The sequence below is a fragment of the Neomonachus schauinslandi genome, chromosome 7 (genome assembly GCF_002201575.2).
Source record: "Neomonachus schauinslandi chromosome 7, ASM220157v2, whole genome shotgun sequence".
NCBI classification, from domain to species: Eukaryota; Metazoa; Chordata; class Mammalia; order Carnivora; family Phocidae; genus Neomonachus; species Neomonachus schauinslandi.
The window spans coordinates 105,816,192-105,836,318 of NC_058409.1; the positions used below are offsets into that span (position 1 = coordinate 105,816,192).

The following is a 20,127-nucleotide window of genomic DNA, read 5'->3' on the forward strand; positions in this document are numbered from 1 at the left end:
ACTCAGAAACTAGCGGGAGAGAAAACAGATGGACAGACAGTCCTTTCCCCCAAGGGAGAAAGCAATAAGTGTAGCTCCATTCAATAGAAATATGGGAGCCACAAATGTGAGCCACATGTGTAACTTTAAATTTTCTAGTATTCACACAAAAAAAATAAAAATAAAAAACAGATGAATCAGTTTTGATAATATATTTTACTTAACCCAGTATATTCTATCTAAAATATTATCGTTTCAATACACGGTGTAAAAAATCACTGAGATATTTTACATACTTTTTTTTTTGTACTAAGCCTTTGAAATCCTTTTCTTTTTTGAAGATTTTATTAATTTATTTGTCAGAGGGAGAGACAGAGAGAGTGAGCACAAGCAGGGGGAGCGGCAGGGAGTGGGAGAGGCAGGCTCCCTGGGGCTCGATCCCAGGACCCTGGGATCATGAACCTGAGCCACCCAGGCATCCCCTAAGCCTTTGAAATCCAGTATGTATTTTACACTTGTATTCATCTCAATTCAGACCTTTCCAGGTGGCTCATAGCTACATACTGGGCAGGGCAGGTAAGTGAACCTCAAATCAGTGGCCTGGAGAAAGGGCTATAGGAGTTGACTTTCACTTGGGAGAACGGGGGAAAATTTCACAGACTTAAGAGCATTTGGGCTAAGCTTCAGGTAAGCAGAAATGAGAGGCAGGGCAAGACTCCCAGGTGCAGTGGAGAGTGGCAGAGCTGGGCTGGGCCTGAGGAGCTCTGAGCCCAGGAGCAGAAGTTGGGTCTTGGTCACTTCTATAGTCCAAGTGGTTCAGTCCCAAAGAGGGTGAACATTCGGCCATTGTGTGTGGAATGTATGAACAAGCAATTGGATGGCTGAAAGAATATGGTAATATATAGCAGTCACAAGAGAGCAGTTCCCAGGGGCTGGGCTCTGAAGGCATTTATTGTGTCTGGGAGGTAAGTCCATCCTGGTGGGCCTCTTAGGAAGCCCTATAAGGGCCTATTAATCCCTAATTAAAGGAATTTCATTCCAGTATCTGGGGTCATCAGAAGGCGCCAGATGCTTCCCCATGCCAAGAGTCAAGTCTAAATACTTGGCCCGGGGGCTCCGTTAGAGCCTTCCCCAGGTAACACTGCACCACACAGCTGTTTAAATATCTTCCTGTGTTCATGCAAATGAGAATGGCTTTCCACATCACCTTGCCCATTAAAAATCCTGCAGACTTATTCTTGCCACTGTGGCATGCAAGATCCAATAGTCCTATTTCCTATGTAATTAGCTACGAAGGCCCTGAGCATGTGGCATGCTGCAACATTAGCACTAACAAGAAGCCACCAGAATAAAATCATCCCCAAGCCTGTTTATTAAGTCTCTGGCTGATCCTTGTGTTAGCAGATTTTCCACAACGGCTCAATATCCTTACATCAGCTTTAATGATAATAACAATCCTTGGCGTTCCCTCTCCTACAGACCTCTCTGAGCTGTGAGGAGAAAGTTCTGAAAGTTAGCATGCCAGATGTGTTGGTCAGAGAGGGAAAGAAAACTGAAAACAAAGCCCACATGCCTACGAACAGTTCGCGGGGTTCTCAGAAATCACAGAAGCTGGGCTGGAAGTTCCTCCAGCAAGTTTCAACTGTGTGTTCAGCTACATTTCTATGGGAGACACTCAGCACTGCCTTGGGAGGAGGGGTGCTGAGAGTGGGAGCTCGACCCCCTTTCAACCAGACCAGCAAGGCATCTGTTTTATTTTTTTTAAAGATTTTATTTATTTATTTGACAGAGAGAGACACAGCGAAAGAGGTAACACAGGCAGGGGGAGTGGGAGAGGGAGAAGCAGGCTTCCCACTGAGCAGGGAGCCCGATGAGGGGCTCAATCCCAGGACCCTGGGATCATGACTCCAGCCGAAGGCAGATGCTCAACGACTGAGCCACCCAGGCGCCCCAAGGCATCTGTTTTTTGAACCACGGTTCCATGTGGATTTCATTTTAAAAAGGCCCTTGGCTAAAAACAAATTGACAATCAAATCTCCAAACAAGTGAATAAATATACTTGGAAACTGACTGGGGCCACTTTCCTATTTCACACATAGAGCAGCTGAGCCCTGGGGTGGGTCAGGGACCTGCCCAAGGCAAAAGCCTCCATTGCTAAGATGTCAAGAGGGATGGGTCAATGGCTGTTTAGCAATCTTTTCTCCAGCCCCACCTCCCAATTCCTTTTCCCTCTTCTGCTACCCAAAGACTGGGAACTTCAGTTGACTGCTTAGGTCACTGGTGGAATGAAGAAGCTCGGCAAGCTGAGGCTACCTTAATGGAAGGAGCCCATCTAAAGAGGTTCTCAAAGTGTGAGCAGCACTGCCCTACCTGGGACCTCATTAGAAATGTTAATTCCTGGGGTGCCTGGGTGGCTCAGTCAGTTAAGTGTCTGCCTTCGGCTCAGGTCATGATCTCAGGGTCCTGGGATTGGCCCCTGCGCTCGGGCTCCTCGCTCCACTGGGTCTGCTTCGCCCTCTCTCCACTCATGTGCTCTGTCTCGCTCTCAAATAAATAAATAAATAAAATCTTAAAAAAAAAAAAGAAATGTTAATTCCTGGGCCCTGCCCCAGGCCTCCTAAGGCAGAAACTCTGGGGATGAGGCCCTACAATTGGTATTTTAACAAGTCCTCCAAGAGATTCTGATGCACACTCAGGTTTGAGAACTACTGGTCTAGAATGAAGAAGTCCATAATCCTGCCTGCTTGGGTGCTGGTCAGACCAAACCTGGGCTCTAGTATCTAAGTTGAACAGATAGTTACCATCAAAGGTCACAAAAACCTTAGGTATGGTCGCGGCAAAAACAAGCTGGTGGCTTTTGAGGTTTTATTTTGTTTTGCTTTGTTTTTTTAATTTCCAGTGTGGAAAAAAAAAGGAGATTTCCTATTATTAAGGGTCAGGTGACCCTTAAAGGACAATTTCAAGAGTCTAAAATCCCATGAAGGGCTTTGCTTCCTCCATTTGCTCATGAAAGTCTTCCCTCGATACTGGGAATGGGGCATGGGATTGAATATCACAGTTGTGACCTCATGGAAGGAGACTCCTTGAATCTTCTCAGAATGGACAGTGAATTGCTGAACTGACAGGGTAGAGAATTAAGGTTCTAAAATTCTGGGAGTTTCACACCCTCAGCTTCTACCACCTGCATTGCCTTTGCTTTCATATTTGACCCTCTGGAATGTTCTACAGAGATTTATGTTGTTTAGGTGGTTTCAATAGTCCTTCCATCTCCCTAAACTAATAGGATGTCAGAGCCTGCAGACACAGGGAGTTCTGCATGTCTAAGCACATAGTTATAGAGGAACCTCAAATATCCAAGCTAAACAGCTGCTCAGAATCTATTAGTACACTCCTCTCCCATCTTACAGTTGGGGAAGCTGAGGCCCAAAGAGGCCAAGCTACCCAACCAAGGCCACATAAGCAGGCAAGAGGATAGAAGCCATGTTCTTTGATTCCCAGGCTAGTTTTCAGCGAAGAGAGCCCTTGCAGTGTGACCTTGGACAAGCTACATGAGTCACAAGTGCCCTAGTCTTCCCACCTGGAAAATGGAGATAGCACTACCGACTCAATAGGTACTTTCAGAGGAATTGAGAAAAATCACAAAAACAGAATGTATCCTGAACACTTCCAGAATCTACACATAAAATGTGGACATTAACTCCTTTAGGATTTTAAGAATCTACTGTAAACTGACATCTCATCAAATCACCTGGATACAGAACTCAAATTTTGCTACACGGGTTAAAAAGCTTTCCAATTAAAGGTCTGAGCTTTTGGTAGGAGAAAATTTAGGTTTCAATCCTAAAATCACAGAGCTTTCAGTGCCCAAAGGACCCTTTGAATCCTACCCACAAACCTTAACAAAAAGTGGTATTTCAGGTGGTTCAGGACTTCTGAGGTCCATCCATGGAAACCCTATAGATAGATCATCCAAACTTATCACCAAATGTTTATCAAGACCTACCCCATTCCAGGCACTGTGCTAGAAACTGGGGATGCAGGCATGACAACACAGATCCTGCATAAGTGTTAATGGGGTTTACAGCCAAATCGGTATTTCTCAAAGGGTGGTTTTTGGGAGCCCTGGGCCCTCATTATAGATGTAATTTCCTGGCCCCACCTTGAACCTATTAAATCAAAGTGCCTGGGGGGTGGAAAGCCAAAATATGTTTTTAAACACATTCCCCAAGTGATTCTGATTCACAGTAAACCTGGAAAAACCACTTGTCTAAATCCAGCTGCCTCGATTTACAGATATGACATCTGAAGTTAAGAGAATAGAACAGATTTGCCCTAAATCCCATAGCTTGCCAGCCCCAAAGATCAAACCAGATCTGGCTGTTCTCTCCCTGGGATAGACTGAGCTTCTGGAAGGCAGGGGCATCTCTTGTTTTGGGCATTTGGCCTATTCCTAGGCTAATACCTGGCCCATCTTAGGCCCTCAATAAATATCAGCTGAATGAGTGAATGGCTGCTCATCAATGGGGCAGGCAGTCTAGTTTAATGACTCAGAGCACTCTGGTTTCAGAGTTGGAAAAAACCTAGGTTTCACTTCCAGGGCAGGTGCACCCCAATTTCCTTGACTGATTAACAGGGAAAACTAACAGAATAACCATAACCTGTGGGTTGTTGGGAAAACGAACTGAGCGAATCAACACAAAGCATCTAGCTCAGTGTCCGGCATAAAGTTAGGTCTTCTCAGTAAAAGGGGTCTATTAATACATTATTTTTAGAGAAAGCTTACGATCCAGTGCTTATGATGGGCACGTCAGGGGGAACAGAAGAGGGATGGGAATCAAATAATAAAACTGTAAGCCCTTCAGAGGCAACCTAATACCTGAGCCAATTCAACTGGCCATTGCTGATAACAGGATTTAGAGAGTCTCCTCATTTACAGACGGGCATGTGCCCATGTAGAAATTCTTCAGACAAGAACAAAGTTCCTAGTTAATAGTGGCATTCTGCGACAGAAGAAACGTCACAAGACTTTCAGCAACAACAGAGGCACGGACGACACTTCTCAAAAGACAGCAATTCCTGTGCAATGGCAATCAATAATGTGCAAGAAAGCATGTCTGGATTTTCAGTCCAGAGGTAGCTGTAAATTTCTTTAATTCTGTAGACTGAAATCTTCGTCTATAAAAGCTGTGACTGTTTCGCCTCAGCATCCATCTTTTGCCCTTGGTTTCCAGGGGTCCTGCTGCTACAGGAAGCAAAGGGGTTGGGAGAGCAGGGCAAGAGAGGCGAGGGAGAGTCTATGGAGGAAGCTGGCGGAATTAACACGGAAATCCCATTAAACAATAAATTGGAAATGGATTTTGACTGGCTGGTCTAAATAACTGTTTCTGGTATCTGCGTGCTTTTACTTAACATTCCACGGGAAGAATCGATTAGTGTTCAAACAGCCACACACTCACACACACAAATGGAATTTTAATCTTTTGTTTAATCACTATTTAGCGTGCCTGGCACCCTCTGGAAGGAAGAAAGGAAGGTGAAGCAAGCCAACTGTACCCTGCCCAAGGAGAGAGATCGGTCGAAGTGCATGCTCGACATGCTCAACATGGCAGCCGTGGCAACTCCCACTCAGGGGAACCAGGCACCTCTGGCTGAGCTGGCCAGTGTCTTCAAAATAGGGAAAAAGGGCTATCCGCTCTAAAACCGCAATGCTGGAAGTTAAACCAAGCAGGTCATCCGCTTCATCTAGGGTCTGCGGATATATTACAGACCAGATTCTACTGCAACTTTTAGCATGGCTTCTTCCCCCAACCCCCCTTACAACTGACCCTACAAAGGTGCTAGAATGATTTTGCTTTGAGGTTCAGATGACTTTATATAATTCTAAACATTTGTCTATCTGCTAAGGAGATTATTCTAATAACCTTCACACGCATACACACACATACATACACACACACACGCATACAGCAAAGCATTCTCTTCAAGGTTGCTTGCAAGGTTATATTTCAAAGATGGCCAGGTACAGCTTAATTTAGCTGAAAGCATAAAGTTACTTTAAGTGGGGGATTTTGGGCAATTGGATAAATGTACTTCCTTTATGAGTTTCGAGGACATAAGCTGGATTGTTTTTATGTATGCATTCATCTAACAAATAAGGATGACTTTGTTGATAAATTGAGGACCTACTATGTACAAAGAACTGTGGGGGAGACAGAGATAAATAAGACAGTCCCTGGACTCAACAAATAGCATGGATATGAGACAAGTATTTAAGAAAGGAAAAAAAAAACGCACAACACTAACATTAGGGCCCTGAAAGTTGTATGGATAAATTCCAGATATTTACAAGAGCCCAAGATTAAATTCTACCTGGGACAATCAGGGAAGGATTCCTACAGAAGCAGAGTCTTTGAGAGCTACCTGAAAGAATGGGTAGAATTTTGACGGGTAGCAATGGGGGGTCAGAATCTAGCTGGAGGAAAAGCATGTGCAAAGAAATGGATGTTATGAAATAATGGACAGATTTACTTAATGGCAAGGAGCCTGTGATTTGGCTAGAGTGAGTGGGATGCAAAAAAGAGTCATGAGGGGTGCCTAGGTGGATCAGCTGGTGAAGTGTCCAACTCTTGATTTCAGCTCAGGTTACGATCTCAGGGTTGTGAGATCGAGCCCTACATCGGGCTCCCCACTCGACGGGGAGTCTGCTTGGAATTCTTTTTTTTTTTTTTTATTCTTATGTTAATCCCCATACATTACATCATTAGTTTTAGATGTAGTGTTCCATGATTCATTGTTTGTGCATAACACCAGTGCTCCATGCAGAATGTGCCCTCCTCAATACCTACCACCAGGCTAACCCATCCTCCCACGCCCCTCCCCTCTAGAACCCTCAGTTTGTTTTTCAGAGTCCATCGTCTCTCATGGTTCGTCTACCCCTCCGATTTCCCCCGCTTCATTCTTCCCCTCCTGCTACCTTCTTCTTCTTCTTCTTTTTTTTTTTCTTAACATATATTGCATTATTTGTTTCAGAGGTACAGATCTGAGATTCAACAGTCTTGCACAATTCACAGCACTTACCAGTCTGCTTGGAATTCTTTCTTCTCCCTCTGCCTCTCCCCCCACTCATGCGTGCTTTCTCTATCTCTCTCTAAAATAAATACATCTTTAAAAAAAAGGTGAGAGGGGTGCCTGGGTGGCTCAGTCGTTAAGCGTCTGCCTTCGGCTCAAGTCATGATCTCAGGGTCCTGGGATCGAGCCCCGCATCGGGCTCCCTGCTCCGCGGAAAGCCCACTTCTCCCTCTCCCACTCGCCCTGCTTGTGTTCTCTCTCTCGCTGTGTCTCTCTGTCAAATAAATAAATAAATAAAATCTTTAAAAAAAAAAAAAAGGTGAGAGTCATGAACCATGAGGCCAGGAAGTCTAGACCAGAATCTGAGAGCCTTACACTGGAGCTGTTCAGCAGGTGGGAGCCACAGAAGGTCTCTGAGCAAGGACTATCTGTCCACTTGCAATTAATCTCAGAATCCTCCTCTCCCTGGGAGAGACTGCAGAAGAAAGATCTTGTTTTCATTCAGAGGAAATGTTCCCTCTTTGTGGGCTGAGGACCACTCTCATTCTGGCCTCCTACAGGTCAGACTTAAATGGGGCTGACTGAACCCCAATCCCAGCAGATAGGGCGGCTGTTCTGAGACCTACCTTTCACCATAACCGGTACCAAGCTGTATGAGAAAACAATCAAACCTAAAGGGCACTGTTTATGGGGGGACGGAGATGCTACAACCCAGCAACCACAAGACTGCCTAAGTCTGCTAAGCCCAGGTCCCTCGAGTCGGCTCTTCTACTCAGCAACTGGGTGTGTCCATTTTCCTCACTCGGATAACTCCGTGGTCTCAACACCAGGTTGTTGGAATCTGAAATCTAGAAGGGGCTCCATTTCCTAAGAGGGCAAAGTCATTCACAGACAGGAACCACTGTTTAAAATTAAAGGCTGATCCTGTACTTCCAAGGGCAGAACCATACCACCTGTCCAATTCACCCTCTGTTTTGAATAGATGGCTCTAGAAAAGGTCATTTGCTACTTAAGGAGTGAAAGCTCATTAAGAGACTTTTTCAACAGCAGAGAGAAAAATAGCCAAGATATTTTGTAACGTCTATTATCTAAAGGGCAAGTGGAATCTTTAGTAACTTTTCCATTCTAAAAGAATGATATCAACTTGTGCCATTTTCTTCAGAGGACGTTCCCATGTTTTATCACTGGGGGGTGTGTGTGGGGGGGGGGACAATATTCTGGTCAATAGTTTGATAATGTTCACTTGAGTCTCTCACCCACCCATCCACCCATCCGTCCACCTGTCTGTCTACCCATCCATCTATCCACTTAAATGTTTAATGAGCACAACCACATGCTAGGCTCTGTGCTAGGTGTCCAGGATATTGGTGAGCAAGGCAGCCAAGGTCCCTGCTCTTGTACAGCTTACAGTATCATGTGTGGTGGGGGGAATACACATTTGATTCCAGAACCACAAATAAATTAAAACAGCTACAATGGCATGTGCATAAAAGAAAAGTACATGGTGCAAAGAGAGTCCCTTTCTTTCAGATCAGATCAGGAGGGTCTGATCCACTCAGCAAAGTCAGGAAAGGCTTCCTTGAAGAAAGAGCAGGGGTATGATTAGGAGTTAATTCAACAGAGAAAGGAGAAGAGCATTCCAGATGGAGGGAAAAAAGCAAGGCTGTGCAAAGGCCCTGTGGCTAGGCAAATATGAAACAGAGGGAGGACTGAAAGAAGAGCAGTGTGTATGGCACACAGAAGAGGAGGGGAAGCCTACTGGGGATGAGAGGTGGGCAGGAATAAGGACTTTGTTTGTCCAAGTATTTTATATAATAAGGAGGTGGCAGGATCAGGCTGCATTTGAAAAGTTCTCTCGCAGCCAAGTGGAGAAGGGATTAGGAGACCAAGAAGGGTGGAACTAAGGGAAGAGGCTGTCACAGTGTATATGTATAGGCAGAGATGATGCCGGTATGGACTAGGAAGACAGAAGTGGGGATGGACACAGACAGATTTTTTTTTTAATAGAATCACGAGGGTTCTACAGGTCTGTAGTCAAGAAATGCAGCCTGAGAACTTGGACACTTGGGTGATAAGTTTATCTTTAAGGTCCGTAAGCCCAAAGTCCCGTGGATGCAGGTGGGGCTGACCTGGGGCCTGAGCCCAGACCTCCCCTCGCCTAGCCTGCTGTTTGTTTCATGACATGTTACTTCCAAGTCTGAGCCCTGTTCATAGACAACCAGTCAGGAAATCAGCCCTAATAAGAACTGTATCGTATGCCTATTAAGCTTCAGGAATTAAATGGCATGAAGTCAAAAAGAAAGAGAAGCAAACAGTAACTGGGGAGGCCAGAAATCCTCCCGTCCCATGCTCGGTATGCCTGTTCCACGGAAGGTGTCCCTAGAGGCCTCGTCATCCCCAGCCCCAGGGATGTGAGCACTTCAGTGTTTGAGTGAGCTTTCTCTCAGAAGGTAAGTATTTTCACTACCTCAGAAGGCACTGTGGGGACTTCAACCAAGGAAATTGTCATCGGTTTTAATGCCAGAGAAAAAACTGCCTAAACTGGACTTTTGAGAGCTGGTGTGTCATTATATTCCATGGGCAATTGTCAACGGTGATTCTGATTTTATGTTATTTCCCCCTACAGTGGTGAGTTTATTATAACCTAACCCTTTCATAAGATAAGACTTTACTATGTTATTATTGTCATCATAGCCACTTTGAAGATGACAAAACTGAGGCCTGGAGTGAAAATCAATATGAAAGTGTTTTACAAACTGCCAACCACCCCATGAGTATCATCATCACAACTAATGGTTCTTTCTACACGCATCTGCCCACTCCTTCCCACGTCTCGGAACATAGTCAGTTCTCAGGAAAGAAAAACCCGCTGGAGTGAATCATACTTCTGCACCTTGTTCACAAGGGGTCTTGAAAATCTCAGTCTAGCTGATAAGTGATCAACCACAGGGAAGTCTCCAAAAAGTGTTCTCAGAGGCTTGGTGGATCGAGCACAACAGAGGGTCATTACGCTGCTCTGCAGAGCAGATGTGGATGAGTAAAGAGGAAGGCAGGCAAAACTGGCAAGCTGAAGAGAAGGCAAGTTCCAAGCTCTTGGGGATTGAAAAATGATGGCAAACACATCCTACTCGTCTCCTACTTGGGTAATTAGAACTGAAACGCCAAGCAATATAGTAGTTGCTCTATTAGTAGTAATAATTACAATCAGGATCCCCTACATTCTGAAGACAGAAAAACAAAGTGCCTAAGAGCACCTGCTTTGGAGTCAGAAAGACCCAGGCTTGTGTCACAGTTCTGCTTTGCTTGCTAGCTGTGCGACCTGAGGCAAGTTACATTGTTTCCCCAAGCCTTGGTTCCTCAAGTACATAATGGGGGATATTAACAGTATCTGGCTTAAAGGTTATTGTGAGGATTAAATGAGATACAGCCAGTAAAGGTCTTAGCAGCATTTGGTATTTAGGAAGCACTAAAAATCACAGCTATCATGATTAGTTATTATTTGGATAGTACTTTGCAGTCTACAAAGCATTTTAATATATGCTATCCTATTTCTTCACCACAATCACACCAGAATAAAGGCAGGCATCACCAACCTATCCTAATGCTCTTCCTTGGGGACCCCAGACTCTGAGAATCCTTTCAATACTGTGCTCCGAGTGGCCCTTCACAGTGAGCCAGTGATGGCCAAAGGATAGAACCTAGCTGCCATGCCTGCCTCGAGCTGGAAGAGTGAACTCCCAAGTACACCTGGTAGGTGGTGATCCGCTGGTTGATTTCTACAATCTTAGATCTTCATTCAGGCTGGCCGACTATTCACCATTTGTAAAGGTCCCCCGGGGCAGTGGGGAGGGGAAATTGGGGAAAGCAGAAGGTGACTGAGGCTGTCCCCTCCTCTGGTGCTGCCCTCCCCTCACCCACAACTGCCAGGGCCTTCCCATGTGCCACTGCCCCGGAGTCACAGAACCTAGATGCTGAATGGGAGCGGACATGCTGTCTCCTGTGATGGTTCACTGGACCCAGTAACTCTTTCTTTGCTGCAGCACATGTCTGGTCTCTGAGACTGGCTTGGGCACTTAGGAGAGTGCCTCTATACAGATGGCTATAGTTATTAGAAAATTCCTTCTGGTACTTACTCCGTGGGCTCCTTCCTGGCTCACAAGGAAAGTCTCGGACTGGACTATGATCCTGAACCCCTCCATCTGCCATCTTGGGACCTCTGAACTCTTTTCCATTTCTCTTGGGGTGGGAGCCACAAAATGTTCTGAACCTCCTTGAGAAGCATCCCCACCACCTCTCCGTCCCCTCCCTTACTCTCACTCTGCCATTCTTGTTCTTACATACATACTGATCTCTTAGACATACCGTGGCCCAGGCAGGATACATGAGGTGTAGCCACAACAGCACATAGGATGGTGTTCTCAGAACACAGACTTTGTTATGAAAGTAGAGAGTCCCTACCGGAACAAATCCCAGCTCTCAGGCAGGCCTTCCCTGACCTCCCTGACTAGATCATAATCTCTAAGTGTGCCCTGATAGCATCCTTACTGCTCCTTTGTGATTTCACATTCATTTGGGTGATTATTTCATTATTGTCTGCCTCTCCCCAAACTGTGAACTCCATTATGGTAGGAGATAGCAATTTTTGTTGAATGAATGAATGAGCGGAGACATCTTTTGTTTTATCTTTTCTAGAGGAAGGAAGGGCATCCATGATTAGACATGTCTAATATAGACACAAGGATTTAATACCATAAAGGGGTTCTGGGGATTAACTTTATCCTCTGACTAAAAGGTTTTAGGGCAACTTAATGGGCTACAAAACTAAAGAGAGCTGGCTCACCTAGATCCTAAAATGATTTCTGAAGGACACAAAATACTGAACTCTTCTACCTTCTTCCTTCATTTTCCAACTGTTTCCTCTCTGGATCCCTAACATTAAGGTTTGTGCACAAATTGCTGTACATTCCCCAGGAGCTGTTCTCTTTTTCTGCCACAGTAATGAGAATTTTAGCTGGGAATAGGACTTCTCAGAATAAAGGTGATATTTCCCAGACATCCTGGCAGCCAGCTGTGGCCTGACTAGGTCCTATCTGATGAGATGTGAGTGCAGGTGTTGTGTGGCAGTCCATGGAACCCACTTGAAGAAACCTTAATTCCTTCTACCTTGATGCCTAGAATGCAAGTGCTACCAGGCTGGGTCCTGAGACAGAGGTCCACACCCTAGAAAAATGATGAGGATTCTGGTGGGAAGGAACCCGAGATTCCTGAGGACTTTAGGGAGCAAAGCTGTCACATCAGTCCTGGACTGCACACTCCCAGACCTTCTTCTCTTGAGGCTTGAAAGCCTGAGAAATAACTTGGTGTGATACAGAAGACCCTGAGGAGGATTCAGAAGTCCTGGGCTTTAGACTTCTGGCTCTACATTTCTGAAGAGTGGCACAGTAGGCAGGTCCCTTGTCTTTCTAGAGCTCCATTCTTTGACTGTAGAAGGGAGGTCAAAATAATATCTGTCTACAACAGGATTCTGTAAAAAATGCTAAGGAATTTACAAAAAGGTAGTAGAACTAGTGAGTTTAACAAAGTCACAGGATATGAGGTTGACAAATGAAAATCAACCATATTGTTAAATACCAGCAATGAATCATTGGAAATTGAAATAAAACACAGCATTTACAATGGCATCAGGGGCGCCTGGGTGGCTCAGTCATTAAGCGTCTGCCTTCGGCTCAGGTCATGATCCCAGGGTCCCAGGATCGAGCCCCGCGTCGGGCTCCCTGCTCAGCGGGAAGCCTGCTTCTCCCTCTCCCACTCCCCCTGCTTGTGTTCATTCTCTTGCTGTCTCTCTCTGTCAAATAAATAAATCTTTAAAAAAAAAAAAACAAAAAACAATGGCATCAAAAATATTAAATAATTGAGGGATTAATTTAACAAAAACATGCAAGACCTATATACTGAAAACTACAGAACTTTAATGGAAGAAATCAAAGTTCTAAATAAATGGGGAAATAAATGGAGAGATACATCATATTTATAAATCAGAAGACTTGATATTGTTAAGATGTCAATCCTCTAGCTGTAGAAGGAATGCAATTTTTGTAGAAATTGGCATGCAAGGGACATAGAAAACTAGTCAAAACAATTTAGAACAAGAGTAACAAAGTTGGGGTGCTTAATATCTACTAATTTTAAGGCTACCTCTAGGTCTACAGTGACTAAGAGAGTATGGTACTTGAATAAGGAAAGACATGTGATCGATGGGAGCCAAATGGAGAGTCCAGATATAATTGTCAGTTGACGCTGAACAGAGGTGCTAAGGAAATTCAATGGAAAAGGATAATCTTTTCAACAAATGGTGTTAGAATCACTAGATATCCATATGCCTAAATATAAACCTCAATCCTTACCTTACACCATACACAAAAATTAACTTGAAATGGACCACTTACTTAAATGTAATAGCCAAAACTATAAAATTTGTACAAGGAAATATGTGAGCAAACTTTAGTAATCTAGGTTTAGGCAATGGTTTCTTAAATAGGACACAAACAGCATAAAATACGGATAAATTGGAATTCATTACAATTTAAAAGCCTTCACTCTTCAAAGGGTAAGTCACGGACTAAGGGGATATATTTACAAAACACATATTTGACGAAGGACTTATATTCAGAATGCATATAGCATATGTTACAGCTCAACATCATTAGTCATTAGGGAAATGTAAATCAAGACTACCATGAGATACCACCTTACACCTACTAGGATAGTGATAATTTTTAAAAAATGGAAGATGAAAAATGTTGGCAAGGATGTGGAGAAATTGGAACCCTTGTACGTTGCTAGAGAGAATGTAAAATAGTACAGCGACTGTGGAAAGCAGTTTGGTGGTTTCTCAAAAGGTTAAACACAGAAGTATCCAGATGACCCAGCAATAACACCCCTAGGTACATGTCCAAAAGAACTAAAAGCAGGGACTCACATAGATATTTTTATGCCAGTGTCCATTGCAGCATTATTCATATACTCAAAAGGCAGAAACGACTCAGGCGTCCTTCAACAGATAAAGGGATAAACAAAACACGGCACATACACACAACGGAATATTATTCAGCCATAAAAATTTTAGGAATGAAATTTTGATATGTTCCACAATGTGGATGGATCTTGAAAATATTATGCTTAATGAAATAAGCCAGCTACAAAAGGATGCACATTACATGATTCCCCTTACATGAGGCACTTAGAATAGGCAAATTCACAGAGACAGAAAGTAGAATAGAGCTTACCTGGGGGAAGAGGGCAGTTAGTGCTTAGATGGAGTCATTATTGTTGGGGATGATGATAAAGTTTTGAGTATAGTGTTAATGGTTACACAACACTGTGATGTCTTTAATGCCACCGAACTGTACTCTTACAAATGGTTAAAATGATAAATATTATGTTATGTGTCTTTTTCCACATTAAAAAGAAATACCTCCCTCATCCCCCCCATCCCCCGAAAAAGCGAATTCTTCCAATTTTCAACCCTTACATATTCTAATAACTCTCTTGGAAATTCACAATGGATGTTATCGTATTTAGGCTCTGTAAAGTCTCACAGGAAAGAAAGCTGCCTAACTTTGGCATTTCACCAGTTTGACAGGAAGTTCCCCCCACCCACCCACCCTACCTGCTTGCAAATGATTAACACCCTGAGGAACTCAGGGACCCTGTTTTGAAACACTATGCTAATGACAGAGTTTATGAGGAAGAACACAACATGATTCCTCCCCTCTGCAATGTGCAGTCAGTTTTTTGGGTTCTACTTTGTAGACATGGAACAATGACACAAAGATTTCCGACTGACATACTGACTTGGAAGGAGGGAAATCAAGTTTATGATCATCTTAAGATTTTCGGAAAGAAAGCTTTAGTCACCTGCTGAAGCCTCTGACATCTGTGTCTACTCACCCATCCATTCATCCATTCACCCACAACATTCATTGTGCAACTACTATTCGTTGGCCCTGGGTTAGATGCTTCGGGGAATATCATAAAAGACACAGTTTCTGTCTATGGTGTAGCCAGATTTGATGTCATTTCATTCTAGATGTTTTTTTGTTTTTTGTTTTTTTTTTAATTTGAGAGAAAGGGCACAAGCAGGGGAGGGGCAGAGGGAGAGAGAAAGGGAGAGAGACTCTCTGCTGAGCAGGGAGCCCGATGCAGGATTCCATTCCAGGACCCTGGGATCATGACCTGAGCCGAAGGCAGATGCTTAACCAACTGAGCCACCCAGGCACCCCGAGATCATTTCATTCTAAAAATTGCTACTGGGACCTGGAAGGAGAACCATGAATTATTCTAGAATAACTGTTCTGGAAACAGTTCTGCAGAAGGCACTGGGGATGAGCACTGAAGGATGAGCATAACGTGGGCTGGTGAAGGCACCACAAAAGCAAAGGTGATAAGTTTGCCCAGGAATGTCCCTCACACAGAGGAGTACAGATCATTTTAAAAGCCTGGCTTCTTAGAACTCTGGTTGATGGATCACTTTATGTTTTCTGCATCTTTTCTCATATGTGAATTTCTCCAAAAACCCCTGGTTGGCTCGAGAAACAACGCATTTGAAGTTGGAACAGAGGCTCTCGTTTTTTCCCCTAGAGAATTCAGGAAGATTTCTCAGGATGACTGGGGTAAAGTGATCGAAAAAGTGGCCCGATCCTCCACCCCTCCCTGTGTCCACGTCCTCTGCAGTGGGGCCCTGAGGCTCCTCTCATTAACAGGTGGAATCAACTGCCCCAGTGAGGCAGAAGGGACAGTGTGTCTATCGTGAGCCTAAGCCTCAGGAGACTTACACTCCTTCCAGCCTGGGTTTTGTTCTTCTGCCTCCTTGAAGGGAACAAGCCCAGGCTCGTATGCTATAGTATGCTAGAGGGATGTGAGGGGCGAGTGGAAGATGAGACACATGGAGAAGAACTGAGGTCAACTTAGACGAGAGCCGACCCCCAAAGATATGAAAGCCTGGCCAACACCAGCAGAGCCACCCAGCCTGCCCACAGCTAACCAGAGACTCACAAGACAGCACAGCCAAGAACACAGACACCACCCAACTGATCTGTGGACCCGTAACGGATAATATATGGCTGCTGTTCGAAGTCACTGCCTGAGGTTGGGATAGGTTTTTGTTTTGTTTTGTTTTTGGTGGTAATAGAAAAGCAATAAATAACCTTTGAGAGGATTCAGTTCAGTTCTGTTTACATCCAAAGGTGCCAAAATAGAAACAAAAAGGAATCCTGACCTCCTGTCTCATTTTTTAAAAGATCCAAATCATACCTGTATTCTCAAGCTCAATTCAAATGCCAGATTCTCAAATAGTATATCCTCATCTATTCCCTTCCACTTAAATAATAATCTCCCTCCCACTAACCTCTCACTGCACTCTCTCTACCCCTCTCCTTTTGGAAGTCAGCCCTGCAGGTCTCCAATTATAACCATTTGTACACAATGTCACTCCTTTCCACCGGATTGTAAACCAGCGCTTTCAAACTATCTGTGATGAAGAACCACTTTGTTTTAATTTCTAATTCATTGTGAACCAAACCATCTGTGGTAGGCAGAATTCTAAGAATGACATCCAATGACCCTCATCCTGTTATACTCCTCTCCCTTTGAGTGTAGGTGGAACCTGTGAATACAAAGAGATGTTCCTTCTCTGATTACACTGCCGTATAGGCCAAAGATTATCCAGGTCAACATCATCTAATCACACAAAAAAGCAGAGCGTTTCTTCCATCTGGAAGGAGGAGAAGTCAAAAGGATTCAAAGAGTGAGAAGAATCTGATGGGGCATCGCTGGCTTTGAAGACTGGAGGGCCACGTGTGGGTGGCCTCTAGGAGCAGAGAGCAACCCCTGGCTGACAGCCAGCGAGGAAACAGGGACCTCAATCCTACAATCACCTGCCAACAACCTGAATAAGCCTGGAAGTGGATTCTTCCTCACAACCTCCAGAAAAGAGCCTGGACTGGCTGACACATTGGTTGTGACCTTGTGAGACCCTAAACAGAGAACCATTAAGTCGGCTTGGACTCATGACCTATAAAACTATGAGCTAATAAATGTGTATTGTTTTAAGCCACTAAGCCTGTGGTAATTGTTGCAAAACAAAAGTAATCCACCCCTGTATAGTGTGCAAATTATATTTTCCAAAGGTAGTTGTAACAAAATCGTATGACCCACGAATACTTCTAAAACCTTTTTCCACAAGCCCATTAAAAGGTGGAATCTATGTCTCCTCCCTTTGAAGTTGGGTAGACCTTTGCTAATGCCTCAACCAACAGAGTCTGGCAGAAGAGATGCAGTGTGACTCCTGAGACTAGACTATAAAAGTTCTTCACACTTCTGCCTGGCTCTCGTTGAACCCAACCACTATGCGATGAAGAAGCAACTCCCTCTTCCTGCGGAGAGGTCAACATGGAAAGGAACCGCCAGCCTCGTGAGTCAGCCATCTTGGAGGCGGACCCTCTGGCCCCAGCAGCGGCGCTCCATCAGGCACTGTGTGGATCAGAGATGAACTGCTCAGCCCAGCCGTGCTCAAACTGCAGGTCTGTGAGCAAATAAATGACTATTGTTTCAAGCCACTAAGTGTTGGGACAGTTAAACAGCAGTGGTAACTGGAGAATACAGCTTGTACCTCATGTAATTCACCATATAAGTCCAACAGCATGTGAACTGATCTGTATGTATTCAGTAAGACACATCCACTGAGCGTGTACGTGGTCTAACGGTGTCAAAATGCCATAAAAGTTTCTAAATGTTTATCTTCAATTTCTATATTTCTCTCATGGTGAACTGCCGCCATTCTGCAGACTACACTTTGAGAGGCATGGCCATTAAACATCTCTGGGCCAAGCCCATTCTTACTCACCTCTGCATCCTCCCAAATGCCTGTTAGAATTCCTGGAAATAGGAAGAACTCAGTAAATGTTTATGGACTGAGTAGAAGACCCAAAGGAAGCCATGGCTGAAAGCTCAACTCTCTCATGTTATGGATGGCAATGTGGCAGTCCAGAGAGATGAAGGGATAAGCTAGTGGTAGAGCCACAAAGCCTTCTAATCTAGGCTTTGCCAACCCAACTGCCTATGTGTAAAGAGGGGTTGTCCAGGTATGAGACAATATGGAAGGAAGGAGGCTGGTGAAAAGGCAAGTGTGTGCATGCCCACATAAGGGAGGGGGGTAGCTGCCAGCTGACTGCCACCAAGTGAGGGCAAGTGAAGACAGATGTTAAGTTTTTAAAAAGAAGCTGGAGAATTCAAGTTTCTCGACAGTATTTCTTAATTTTTGATATGCTATCTAGATAAAGAAATATGTTTGCATGCTAGATTTGTCCAACGGGCCAACAATTTGCAATTCCTGAGAACCTCTCATTTACAGGTAATGAAACTAAGGTCCTGAGAGGTTATAGATTTAACCAAGAACATACAAGAAGAGGTGGCGAGGTTATTTCTGACTTGCCCAAGAATTCGGTGATGATGATGATTGGTATTACCAACATTCACTGAACACCTACTGTGGGCAAGGCACTATGCCAAGCACTTGGGCTTACAATCTCATTTAATCCTTTCAATAGTCTTAGAAAGTAGGCACCAGGATTTCCTCTTTTTATAGATCCAACAAGAGACTCAGAGAAGTTAACTTGCCCGAAGTATAGTGTAAGTAAGCAGTGGGTCTGTGTTCAAATCAAATGTTTACAAGGGAAACGGGTCTTCTACCATCCCACATCATTTCACTGTCCCTTCAGCATCCTATCAAAGCTCCCAGGTTCAGTTTTACCTGGAATGGCTACAAAATCCACCCGTTAACATCTGTCTATGATTTCAAGCCAGTAGCAGCAATCCGAGGGTGACCTGTTTCCTGTCCCCCAGAGTCTGAGTGGCACTGAGCCTGGGCACTGCTCATCCTTCCCAACTGCTGACTCCCCAGCGGGGGCAGGGTGTGTGTGTGCATGCAGCTAGAGCACTGAGAGCAGCAGCTCGCACCGCAGGGCTAGGATGCCCCAGCATCCTTTGCTAAATAGAAGGGAAGCACAGGGCTGAGAGGTGGGAGGGGCCTGAGGACAATCGGTCAGACCTGTCATTTTCAAACTATGTTCAATGTATCCCTTGGAGATGCTGCAGCTGGGAGCTGGGCCAGGGATGTCTTGACAAGAGGGGCTTTGATTTCTTCTTTGTCATACACTCATTAGGCTTTCAAGTAAGATTCTATGACAAGTGTTCCACTGCTAAAAAAACAAATTTGAAAACCAATGTTCTAAGCCAACCCCTTCACTGCCTTTTTTTAAAAGGCAGACCCTATAATTTGATCTGCAATTATAACAATAATAAAGGCACACAGTGAAAGATTTAAAAAGTCAAAAGGGTATACAATGAAAAATATAAATCTCTCCCCACTCCCAACCCCTAGTCCTACTCCCTAGAGATAACCACTACGAACATTCTCTGAGGATTCCTTCCAGAATTTTTAATAAGGAAACTGGACCCCTGAGGTTGGTTTATTTGAGATTATTCAGCCAAGGCTATGTACTAGATATTATGCTCCTGGCATTTCTCTCCCCCTTTCTAACTTGCAAAAGTCTCAAATGTTTCCATAGATTGCAAACTCTCTCCCCAGTCCCACCTGTAGCTTCAGAAACCATACATTACGCATCTTCTGGCCTCACTCACTGAACAGGAATATTTTGTGTCTTTTTCATGGGACCCTATTTCCCCATGGTCTTTGTTTCACATGGTGGAAAAACAACCAGAATCACATTCTCAACTGGCCAGTGTTCAAGCCAGGAGCAGCAGCTGCAAAGTGCATGCTCAGTGAGAGGTCTGAGCCACTGGGTGGAAACTCAAGCTTGACCCCAAATCCTAGAAGTTGGAGAAGAGGCAACATCTCTGTACCCTTGGCTCCTCTCTGGGGGCACTGTCAACCTCCTCACTGGTCTCCTGGCCCTCGGGCTGCAGCCCCCAGTTCCCAACCTTCCTGCCTGCATCCTGTGCCTCATTCACTTGCAGCCCCTTTTCCTATGTGCTTTCTCTTCTGGGCCCATCTCCAGACTG

At 44.4% G+C, this 20,127-nt stretch overlaps 1 protein-coding gene across 1 annotated transcript in view; it reads right to left on the reverse strand.

Moving 5' to 3' along the window:
* Nucleotides 1-20,127, reverse strand: part of GALNT10 (polypeptide N-acetylgalactosaminyltransferase 10) — a 218,534-nt gene that overhangs the window by 121,405 nt on the left and 77,002 nt on the right. The window lies entirely within an intron of this gene.